The following is a 12615-nucleotide window of genomic DNA, read 5'->3' as shown; positions in this document are numbered from 1 at the left end:
TTTTCCAACAAAATATGTATAGTGCTATGTATGGATCTACAATGAAGAGGAAAACAGAATTTCAGTGTAATTTTTAAAAGATCTTCTTCTTCTTCTTATAGGCATAACATCCCCACACTGGGACAGAGCCGCCTCGCAGCTTAGTGTTCATTAAGCACTTCCACAGTTATTAACTGCGAGGTTTCTAAGCCAAGTTACCATTTTTGCATTCGTATATCATGAGGCTAACACGATGATACTTTTATGCCCAGGGAAGTCGAGACAATTTCCAATCCGAAAATTGCCTAGACCGGCACCGGGAATCGAACCCAGCCACCCTCAGCATGGTCTTGCTTTGAAGCCGCGCGTCTTGCCGCACGGCTAAGGAGGGCCCCATTTTTAAAAGATGAAAGTACCAAAATATGAATATTTTTGATGTATGGGACATTGGGGCAAAACCAGTTCAATAACTACATACAGAAGTGCCTCGTGTCTATAAAACATCACTCACTGAATTTCTTGGAAAATTCGCTTTCGAGTAAGCCCTTAACCTTATCTGTGAGTCGCTCGTGAGAAAAGTTATCTTATTTTGTATAAAAATTGCATTATATGAGCTGTATGACCCCTAAATCCCCTATAATTCAATATTTTTCATGAATTATATGATTATTTGTTATTTTCTTTATACTATTGGAAAATATCAATTAAATTAATATTACTACATCATTTCCTTGCTCAGAATCATTGAGCTATATTGTTTCATAGGGGAATTTGGGCAAAAAGGTAAGAAAAAAGAGTATATCCCATCTCCTCCTATCTATGATCACATCAAGACTCATAACATAAGACTATTTTTGTCTAGTTGTTCTATCGGGTATGGTTTGGGAATGTTTGGCATCGGTGTTATTCAAAAGTTTTTAAAAATCGTTTTTGACTCATTAAATAACCAAATAAAACATTTGTGAAACGATTTATTTCATTAATTTTTGTTCGGCAAACATTTGTCAATATCTGTTCAACACTTTGAGACAATAATATCAACACTTATCTGTAAATATTACTATTGTTTACAGAATACATGAAAATTGCACATAAAATGCACTTTGATGCTTATTTGACCCCAAAATCCCTTAAATTTCCAACTTTTACCAACAAAATATATTTAGTGCCCTTCTGTGGATCCACAGTGAAGAGATAAATACAATTTTAGAACAATGTCTTAAAGATAAAATGACAAATAGTTTGGAAACTCGCGATATATGGGGCATTAGGGCAAAACGAGCTCGATAACTACATACAGAAACGTTCCACGTCCATGAAACAGCACTTACTGAATTCTTTGCAAAATTATCTTTCGAATAAGCCCTTGATCACTTCTGTAAGTTGTTCGTGAAGAAAGTTATCAATTTTTTCCACCTTTGGAATCGGATTTCCCCATTGTGCAATGAAAGCCATCGTTATAGAACCCCAAGCAAATCTATTTTTATGATACATTGTCTAATTTAGTCACTAAATATAGTTTGTTTTTAAATTAAGAGTAATATTAAGAAGGGGTTTATATCTTCAAAAAAAATATTATATTCCATTATTAGCTTCTTTAGTTGCGACCAGTTACGACCAAAACATTGTACTCTGCCTGACTGTACAGGAATACTTAATATGAGTATATTATGTATACATATGTTAAATCCACCCCTTAAAGACACTGAAAAAATCAATTCCGTCAAGAAAAAGTTTTTGTTAGAAATTTTTTTTCCCTTCAAAGTGCCCAGCTTGCGATGTATGGACGGTTGGTAGGGAACATAATCACCTATCTTGAGACAAAATTTCGTCCAAATCGAAAAGGGCGTTTTTTTGCAAATCGACTTTTAATTTTTTAAATCGATTTTTTTTAGTGTAGGGTTCAATTTTGAGTTTTTCAAAAAGTTTTATTAGAAAGTTTGACTGATTTTGCGATAGTCACCCATACAACACTTTTTTGTAGGAAGGGTCGTTTTTCGATTATATCCATTTGAAAAAATCAGTAAAAACAAGTTTGACCCTTTTCAAAAGATAGTCTGAATCAAATTTGAATAAACTAAGTATTGCCGATTTCACCAATTTGAAGAGTTATGTGTAGATTGTGATTTGCCGCTTCTTTTTCTCACACGCACTCTCATTTCGAGTTGATCGATTTTTGTTACTGAAATTTACCCAATTATAACCCATTACTCGTGAGTCACATGTAAGCGTGTACACTAAATCGATTCCCCCATGATTTGACGTCTGTTTGTTTTCAGATTGAGCACTCACACACAAATATTATACACGGAAAATCAAGCTTTTTTGAGTGTATTGAGTGTGAGAAAAAGATAACTGTGAGAAAAAAAATCTCGCAAAACTCTTATAAAGTGCAAAAAGCGCAATATGCACTTTTCTTTTAACTGCACTTCTTAAATATTGACCAATAAATTTACAAAAAGTCAACTTAAACAATCAGAACACTTGCAAGTTCCCAAAAAGTTCTATTTTGGCTTTACGCATTTTATTACATTTCCCGCATAACTTTTCAAAAGGACCTAAGTAAAATTTTTTCATGAATTCTCGCTTAACTTTTCAAAAGGACGTAAGTAACATTTTTTTCATGAATTAATTTGAATACTGCAATCAATATTGTGATTCTCGAGATATTATAGCATTTTGCTCATTCACCTCTGCCTCGCTTAGTTGTGCGCCGCTAAGGTATTGTGTCATATTATGGTACTTTACTCAATTTAAGTGTAGAATATTACATCACAAATTAAACATAATTGCACTACTAATATCCACTTAAACAATATCCCGAACGCAACACAGGCGAAAGAAAAGCAAAAAACTACTAAACCTCGAACAATTTCACTTAAAAATATCTTTTCGTAAAGGGACGACAATATGCTACATACCTTACAAGCGAATGTGGAAAAGCTAACCGAAAGCTCACATCTATTTGACATTGGTTTATTTACTTTTTGCATGGCGCACAACTCGGCGCATGGGACCCGGCGCGTAACTGGTGAGCCAGTATGCTAATTTTAGAAAAGAATCGCAATAGCTTTCATGTTGTTCTGTTGATTGCAGTACTCAAATTAATTCATGAAAAAAATGTTACTTAGGTCCTTTTGATAAATTATGCGAGATCTATAGTACAGCAGAAAGTCCATTGCTGATAAACGTTCATTTCGAACAATACACCGCAGATTGCCGGTTAATTTTTTTTTTGACATATCCTCTGTCTCGCTCAAACCAACAGCGAATAATCTAGCGACTACTTTAACGAACTATTTAGGGAACAGCTACTTTAACCGACCGTGTCCATTTAGCAAGTACGGTGTTGAACATAATCTGGAGATTAAAATAACACTTAATAAAGTTTAAAAAAAACTTAGCAAGTAACCGCACAATATTGAGTAAAACAAATCAAGGGTGTAGCATTTCTGCATCCCGCTCGGAAAGATGTTCTAGACTTCTACCGTGATATCTCTGAGACAAAAAGATGAGTCTTCTAGATATTTTTCTTCGATGTCTAGAACCTGTCAGACCTCAAATCCGCCTCAAATGCAACAACCGTTTAAACCGGTGTCTACCTCAAATTTTAGACGAGTAGACCGATTGAACCGATAGGGATTTGACAGGTGTGGTCTCTTAGATTTTACCTCGATATCTTCTAGACTCGAATACCACGGGTCTTCTAGATTTCTCCTAGATGTGGGTATCAAATTGCTTCTTCTTTTTCTTTTCTCTGTTGATATTTACATAAAAATCCATGAAACACCGCATTTTTAGGAAGATATAAAACATCTCTTTATTTTTGTATATTGATAATTATGGTTAAATATAAATTGGGGAAAACTAACTACGGTGCATAGTGGGTAATCGGATAGGAAAGAAACTGGACATGTGCATAAATCCACGGAATATCAACCAGATCCTTATCGTCGGAAAATCGGTTTCTACGTGTGATGACCTCGGTGATGACTCGAAGTGTCGTTCAGTTGTTCGGGTGTCCCCCATGAGACGGAGTGGCATGCGTAGTCAGCGTCATCACGATGGGATGGGGTAACGTTGGAGGTTGTCTCATCCCAACGGAATCGACGTTTCAAAGTCGGCATCGTGCTCTCCACTACATAGTCGCTTCCGCCAATCCGTTGCGATGGGTGTTATCACCGGGGTTTTACGAAAGGAATTACACTGTAATGTGCTGGCGTAGCGTCCAAATGCGTACCTTAAGTATCGTCCCAAGGGTTTTGCTTCCCTTGCCCTGGTTCATCACAACGAAGATCAGCTGCAAAATGAGATATGAGAAAATTAGTTCAATTCGAGTCAAGTACGAGACACTGAAGACGGCCTTCCTGTTGAGGTCGAAATACGTATTTGTCAAACAAAAAACAAAATGTAAAACTTCCAAAAATGTTCGAGATGTACGGTGCGCGTGCGAAGCGAATGATAAAAATGAAAAAAACATGGCGCGTGGCATTTGATCGACGAGTGCACTGGTAGATACACACACAATTGTAAATAGCCGAATGTACCATTATACGGGCCCGAGTATAAATGAATCTTGACTAAGGTGGTTTGCGTCTTTTCGAGGTAGATTCCTGTTCGCTTTTAGACATCCTTCCATGCGGGATGCGGTGAATAAATTTCGCACCGTGTATATAACTGACAGCATGAATGTTTGTGTTGCTTCTTTCGTGGTTTATTCGCGAATACGAAAGTAATGCCTCTACTCACTCTTATGGCAAAATCTCATTGCTATCTGTCAGACTGTGCGTGAAACATGGCCGCCAATCACCCCTTCTTGTCCCTCCACAGTAAAATCCCATAAGGAATTGTCAGACTGTGCGTGAAGAATTTACCTTCGTAGTCGCGAATTGATGATGCTAACCTCTCAAGCAAAGTTTTCCAAAGCTAAAAATGTGGAACACGAAAACTAATGGACGAACACACACGCGCTAGAGACCCGAAGCCGATGACTTCATCCGCCTCAACACAGCTGTAAAAGTTTCGTCGTTGGAAATAAAAATCGCATACCTACGTACATGCTTTCTCGTGCGCTCGTTACGTTTGCTGCCATTTTGTTTCATGCTTTGGAAGGAAAGAAGAGGCGTGTCATTAAGGCTAACTGCTTTTTGGTTTGGGTGGTTTGGGTGGAATGATGGTGTAGTTTGGGCATATGGGTGATTTGAACATAACGTTCGTTTTCATACACCTCCTTATTTCCATATTATGCGGCTTTTTTTTCATTTATATTTATGTGAATTGTTGGTTTCATTTTCACAAATGTACTTGTGCAATTATTACACAAAGGGATGCAAAATCAATGTATGACATACAACTATGTAGTATGATTGAACTTTAATATAACATTGGTGAAAAAACACTACGTGGGAATCAGGAAAGTTGGAAACATATCGAATTTTAATCCATATGTATTTTTCAAAACGCGCCGTTGCGCTAATCATTGTATTTACTATCGCTAATCATTGTACTACCGCACGATCCCATATTTGTAACATATGCATTTTTTCCTTTCTCGTACAACAAAGTTGTACCGAAAGACTATATGATTGCTAAAAAACTTGATAGAAGGCCCGGAGACCCATAGTGTTATATACCGATCGACTCAGCTCGACAAACTGAGGTGACGTCTGTTTTTTTGTGTATGTGTGTATGTGTACAAATTTTGTAGGCACACTTTTTAGAACTTAGAATTATCCGATTTACTCGCAACAAGTTGCGTTCGACGGGGAATTGTTTGCTATTGGAAATGGGCCCGATCATTGCTTTTCGGAATTATTGAAAAAACATTGTTTTTCCCCAAAGGTCCCCCTTGAAAATTCAAAGAACAATTTTTTTTGAATGGTGGCAAGGCAAAAATATTAAAAATGATCGAAAAAATGTGATCTATCCAGCTTTCCACGCTCGGTAATGGCAGCTTGCCGCTGTGTAAAAATCAATCGGTCACTGTACTGTTTGACACTAGCTGGAGGAAAGCTCACTGGCGTTCCTGGGTGAGGGGAAGGGAAAAAAGGCCTTTTCGCCAGTTAGTTTTCCTCCAGCTAGTGTCAGAAAGTACAGTGACTGATTGATTTTTACACACCGAGAAGCCGCCATTACCGAGCGTGGAAAGCTGGATTCCCCCAAAGAGCTTTTTTGACCTTTCTAATGTGATTTTTTCAATATATTTTATAATGCACGAGAAAGGCATCATCACTGCTAGGTGAATTAATCTGGTTTTTTTTTCATATGATGAAAATAGTAGAAGTTATATTAAAATTACTGCCAGTCTTAAGGTGATTATACAACAAAGCCACCAATCGGCCATTTTGGAAACCACGTGCTTTTTCCGACATTTTTCAAGAGCACAAGTTGAGAGAACCATAACACGCATATAGGGTGAAACAATGGCAAATCATTTATTCACTTATGATGAGCAATTGAACTCAATTTCAGAACTATACAAGCATTATTACGTTAGATTTGGGTTTTGGGGAAAGGGAGTTGAAAATCATGTGGTGAATTCGAAATTCAATTCGATCAATTGTATAATCACCTTAAATATTCTTACGGTTTATTATGCATAGATCTGTAGCCTTTCTTAGCCGTGCGGTAAGATGCACTGCTACACTGCAAGACCATGCTAAAAGTGGCTGGGTTCGATTCCCGGTCTTGTCTAGGAAATATTCTCACCTTCCCTGGGCATAAAGTATCATCGTAGCCTCATAATATACGAATGCGAAAATGGTAGCTTGGACTAGAAACCTCACAGTTAATAACTATGGAAGTGCTAAATGAACACTAAGCTCCGAGGCGAGGTCAGAGTGGTTGATGTAATGCCAATAAGAAGAAGTATAATTAGATTTAAGAACATAATATCACTCTTTAACATTTATAATCAACAAAAAATTAAAACTACGAACTAGTTCAAAGTAGTATTTATGTATGTTCTGCATTTCAAACTTGATTGAACCTCATTGGACTTCTTCATTATGTGACCACTGTTATATGCTCCCACCGTGGATAACAGTTTACTTGCATACTGTTCGTGGTTATCTGGCATTTTGTAGTTTTGGTAGATAGTATAGAAATTTCTGTGGATGGTTTCCGTTGTTTGCTCCGTATACTTTGTAAGGCCTCCCTGTGATGCGCTCAATTCAAGAACATGGAATTTCAAAATAAGAAATTTTTCGGTGATTGGTAGCCCGGCTGCTATCCAACAAGCTCATATGGCGTCTGAATAGAAGTCCAACAATGTTACACTAAAACAGCAATCAAGTACCTGTGGTAGACTCTTCAATACCTTGTAATAACCATTGCATTATTTTCCTTTCAAAACACCCCGTTTAACTAAAAGACTTCGGCAGTAACGCCCAGTGAAACAAAGTTGAGCGTGATGAGTTGCGTTGACCTCTGATGTTCAGACCAATCCCACCAGCTAATGTAGCGCTGGAGGAGAGTTTTTGTCTAAAATTGTGTCATAGTCTCCTCCTTCCAGAAAAAGATTATGACCACAATTTAAATATAATTCCTTGACCTGTCCAGCGTTAAATTCTGTTTCTATGGTAACAAGTGGTGCAGGGTTGCTGTTTTTGTTAATAAACACGTATGAGATATGCAGTTACACAAGAATTGCTATCGAAAAATGAAATATATGTTCAGTGTCAACAGTATTTTTAGTATAGCTTCTGCTACTTCCACCATATGAAAATTGTTTTTTTATGAAAATTTTCCTTGAAGTGTCAGGAAAAAAATGTGGTGCATAAATTTTGTACAACTTGCTCCAAAAAATTTAAAAAAATCAGAATAGATTTTTAGGTTGAAAATATCCCCTTAAATGGTAAAAAAGTCAAATTTTCAACGATAAAATATTTCAATCGACACGGATCCTTAAACTAGAGGTCAAAAACTATGACCTAACGGCTTAACATCCGAGGTGCATTCACTTTGCATAATAGTTGCCTTTAAACATAGCGTGGACCCCCTCTCGATGCACCTCTTCGTTATTTATCAACATCCTCTTCTACTGCGACTGGAGCAAGCGTGTGGACGAAATTTAATCGTTGCCTATGCAGACGACATCAGTGCTATTGTAACCAGTATAAATCAACTGAATGAAATGCGAGATCTGTTTCGGCGTTTTGGACGAGTGGCTGCAGCAATGTTGAACGAAAACAAAACAACGGCGATCGATGTTGGTCAAACCGATTCCGCGCTTACTGTACATTGGCTGCGTACAGACAGTTTAAAGATACTCGGCATAATCTACACGAATTCAGTGAGAGGAATGGTGAGTTTAAATTGGGACACAATAAGGTACCAGTCAAAACGATTAATGCAAGAGATGGCGTTTTTTCAATGGTAGTAAAATCGAAATTGCATCACTCTTAAACTACTAATCAGTGCAAACTAAGTGCAGGAGATAATCTTTTCACCTCATACTTCATTCCTTATCACTACTTTCTTCTAAAGCAAAATGTCATCGAAGTAAACAGTCGGTCCCTTATTGTGACAAACTTTGAACGGCAGGTTTGGCTTCATTCGCTGCGGAGCCTGACGATACACCAAAAGGTGACTTTGCTGAACACATTTCTCTCATCGAGGATGTGGTACATGGCGACACATTTGCATCCCACGGCGGCGCACGTAGCAAAGTTGACGTCCACAATGCGGAGATTTCTCTTCCGGGGAATTCCGGCGACCATCCCGATGCAGCAACTAGGAAGAAGCAGAGAGGATGGAGGGATGGAATTGCACCTACCCTTCTTTAAAACTAAAAGTTTGCTAATTAATAGGCATATTAGCGAACTTGATTCCCTTCCTTATTACCGCTCTATCATTCACCAAGCCACTCATCGTCAAGCAAATTCCCTATCAGACCTTCCATGCCTAAAATTGATAATCAGCAATTTACAGCTCTTCCCGTTCCAAATTCGTCTGCACCCCTCTGCGGACCTTATCCATCGTTTCTTTGTACAACGCACAGACAAACCGAAAGTGAAAATGGACCATCCAAATTGTAACTGGTCTCGAATGTAACCAATGGTTTCAAATATTTAAGCATTGGCTCCACCAAATGCGGATATTTGTGTGATCTCCTTTATACGCCACTGGTCCAATGGGTTAGGTGCTGCCATCTATGTATGAGGTCACGGGAATTAATTTTCGAAGCATTTTAAGGTGAACCGGATACAGAAATCTCAGTTCATAAAATGTTATATGATTCTCGATATGGATGATAGAGGGAGTGTCAGAATAATGATGTAAACAAAAATTTATAGAAAAAGGGACTTCTTGCTATCTCGACCAAACTAATTCCTTCTTTCTGGCTCAAGACTTCGAAGAAGTTAGAAGTGCGCGGCGCGTGTTATAATTCGAGGTAGTGGAAGTTGAAAAATAAGTGTGCTTTTGACGTAGGACTTACGTCTCTCTTTACTATACCGGGTGTCATTTCAAAATATTCAAATCGACCGCGTTACGCTGTGTTGAAAGATTTTAAACGTTAATAGCGTTCGTCTCAGTGGATGAATTTCTGCGGTAAGCCACTCAATCGACAGATTTCAAGTATGCCTTCCATGTCCATGCTTGATAAGACCCAAAAAACTTGTTTCAATAGGCATGAAACTGTTTTCAATGAAAAACATTGAGCTCAAGGGAACCTATAAATATGGGTACCGCATAATTCTTGCATCATTCCATTACCACGTTCTGATTGGTGCAGACACCAGCGAATGAGCAGCCGCTGGGTCTGCCGAGAAGCCATAAAATAGCGCAACGCGATTTTTTCCTTTCATTCTGACCGGGACAAGCGAAGCAACTGCATCATCGATGGAACAGTACTTTTAGTAGGGAATGAAGTCTGCACCGACCGCTTTTTCGGCTCGTCACCATCGAAGCGACCATCATCATCCGAAACCTAGCCAGCACATCAGCAGTCCACCCTACAGACCCAACAAAGCAGCAATGCTGAGCAGATACCGGCAGCAGCAGCAGAGTCGAGCCGAGACCGGCTGGCTTCGGTGCTGAGCCGAGACAGACATGATGCAGCATGTATGTCCAAAAAACAAACGGTTCTTCAGAGAGCCAATAATAGAGATCAATATCAATGCTTTCAATACCCTTCGGGATAGAAATTGTACTTGGGTGCCAAATCCAATATTCTAGAGATAAAATTTTATGCGTGATTTTCATAAATAGCGTCAAAACTAACAGTAGATATTTTTTTCTGATTTAACCGCGAAGTGGACGAAGGACTTCGCTTGACCATGCCTTTAAAGATTCATAAGATGTCCAAATCTCTCACTTAATCTTATTTGGATAAAGAAAACACCGATTACAGCTACAACATTAATAAACTATCAATCGATTTTTCATCAAATGTTGGGTTTTTTGGCATTGATCAAAAAATATCTAGATAAACATTGTTTGCTACTGACCGCACACAAAGCGAACGTGACTGAATGATCGTCCCATGTTACCAATTCTAAATCTTATCACCCGAAATCCCATGTCCGCGTGTTTCCTTCCTTCTACTTCTAACAATGTTGTCTCAGAAAAGAACACGTACTTCCCACCTGAACTGCAATTCTAAGCTCGCTTGCCCGGCTTATTGGCCTGTATCTAGCGAAAAGTCCCGTTAGGAAATAGAAGCCAGCAGCGAGCAACAAGCGTAAAAAAGAAACCCTTCTCGAACGCGTTGATGATGATGACGCTTTGGCTGACAAAGAAGCGGGATATAAGACACTAGCTGATTGGCCCACCAATTGGGAAGCAGAGAAGATTCAAAATTAAGTAGTATAAAAGAAAAGTGCATTCGTTCGCAGAGCATTCAGTCTTTTTATACCTTCACTATAGAAATTCGCGGTTATTTGAAAAGATAGTTATCTTACTTTTGCACTTAGCCGAAGCAAACAGCTTTTTCAAGCCTCTAAGAGTTAAAAATAATGTTCTCCTTCAGTCGCTATCGCACGGATTAGAAGGCCCTTCAGTGGAAGGGCTGAGATACAGTCTATATCCCCTGCTGAGCCAACTTGTGGTTTATTTCAGGCAGTCCTTCAGTGGGAAGGCTGTCACTGTCGAGGCTAATATTTCGTGACCGGACAGATACTTCCTGAATTTTTTTGATGATTCTTGTTCAAGGTAGATTTGATTTCTGTGTCGGTTTGATGAGAAGATTTTGCCAAGGAATGGTATGCAACGCCGATTATTTATCCAAAATAGTTGATGAGAGAAATTTGGACATATTATGTATCTTGAAGGCATGGTCAAGTCAAGTCCTACGTCCACTTAGCGGTTATGTCATAGACATTACCCACTGTTCGTTTTTTAGTAATTTTCTTTTCTAAATCTTTTAGATTATTGATCCTTAAAAGTATTACGATTGTTAAAAATAAAACTAGTTGTTAGTAGTGAAATTAAAAATAAATGTAAACTAAATGTTAATTGTAAAAGCTAAAAACATAACCTAAAAGTTAGTATGACATATAGGGTACTGTGTGACTGACGGAAACAGTTTGCCTTCTGAGAGAACGGTGTGCAATAAAACCCAGCGGAAAAAGGTAATTTACCAGGATGCTCGAAAAAACCTTCGAATGGTACTTTGCCAGGTTACTAATACCAACATGAATAGGCCAAGCGCGGCCTTTTTCCGTTTATTTAGGCCCAAAACCACAGACCAGGCGGCCCACGAGGACAAATCTTCCCGACTGGACTTTCCCATTTTCCCAGATCCCTGAGCCAGAAATCTACCCTGCTTGTTCTCCATTGAAGGCAAATGCAAAAGAGAGGTCTTCGACATTACAAGGGAGAGTCTAACGCTATACCTCGAGACCAGTGTCGGTCAGTAGTTTGTCCAGCGGTAGTATTCGACGCCATTGTGGAAGACGCCATCTTGTTCCGGACCACCAAAGAAATCCCGAGAATTCCCACCTGGCGAAACGGATAATCGAACCAGCTTTCCATCCATTCGACTTTCCGGGCGGCAAGCCGAGCCAGAGGTTCCTCATCAATACCTAAAGGAACAACCCATTGCTTCGATCTGGCACGATCTGACACGCCAGTAGAGCGATATCGACGATCGCCAATACCATTCAGTGGTTCCCCAGCAGCTCCATCCGGAGTAATCCGGAAAAAAAACCGTAAGTCGCGCTGGTTATTTTTATTAGTAATAAGCCAAATTGTGTATCAGAGCTATGAGAAGAAAATTCGTGATCACGGAAGTAGGACAAAACTAGGTAAAAATAGTTTGAATAAATAATGTTTGTCAGCATGTTGTATTACCCCAGAAAAGCCTAGTTATCTTTGGAGATAGAAATTAGAATTTCTTAGAAGGCACATAATTTGCTAAATACCGTCCTTAATTCGATGCAAACTTCGTTAAGATATAGTTTCTCACCCCTCGCTTCTTGACGTCTTCCAAAAGTTCGAAAACGTTCGATTGTGATAGCTATTCAGTTCCAAGCCTAGTGTAATAGAACGTGTAGCATCCCATAATTAGCATGTAACTATTGAACGTAAATTACCATAATTAGCAATTAGTTATTGAACGTAAATTCCCATATAGCACATCCATAATTAAAGCGCAATTAAATGTTTACAACGAATTCCCCAAAGTAGCATACC

Source organism: Armigeres subalbatus, chromosome 3 (assembly GCF_024139115.2).
Source record: "Armigeres subalbatus isolate Guangzhou_Male chromosome 3, GZ_Asu_2, whole genome shotgun sequence".
Taxonomy (NCBI): domain Eukaryota; kingdom Metazoa; phylum Arthropoda; class Insecta; order Diptera; family Culicidae; genus Armigeres; species Armigeres subalbatus.
The sequence above is the reverse complement of the archived record's forward strand: the minus strand, read 5'-3'. Positions refer to the sequence as shown.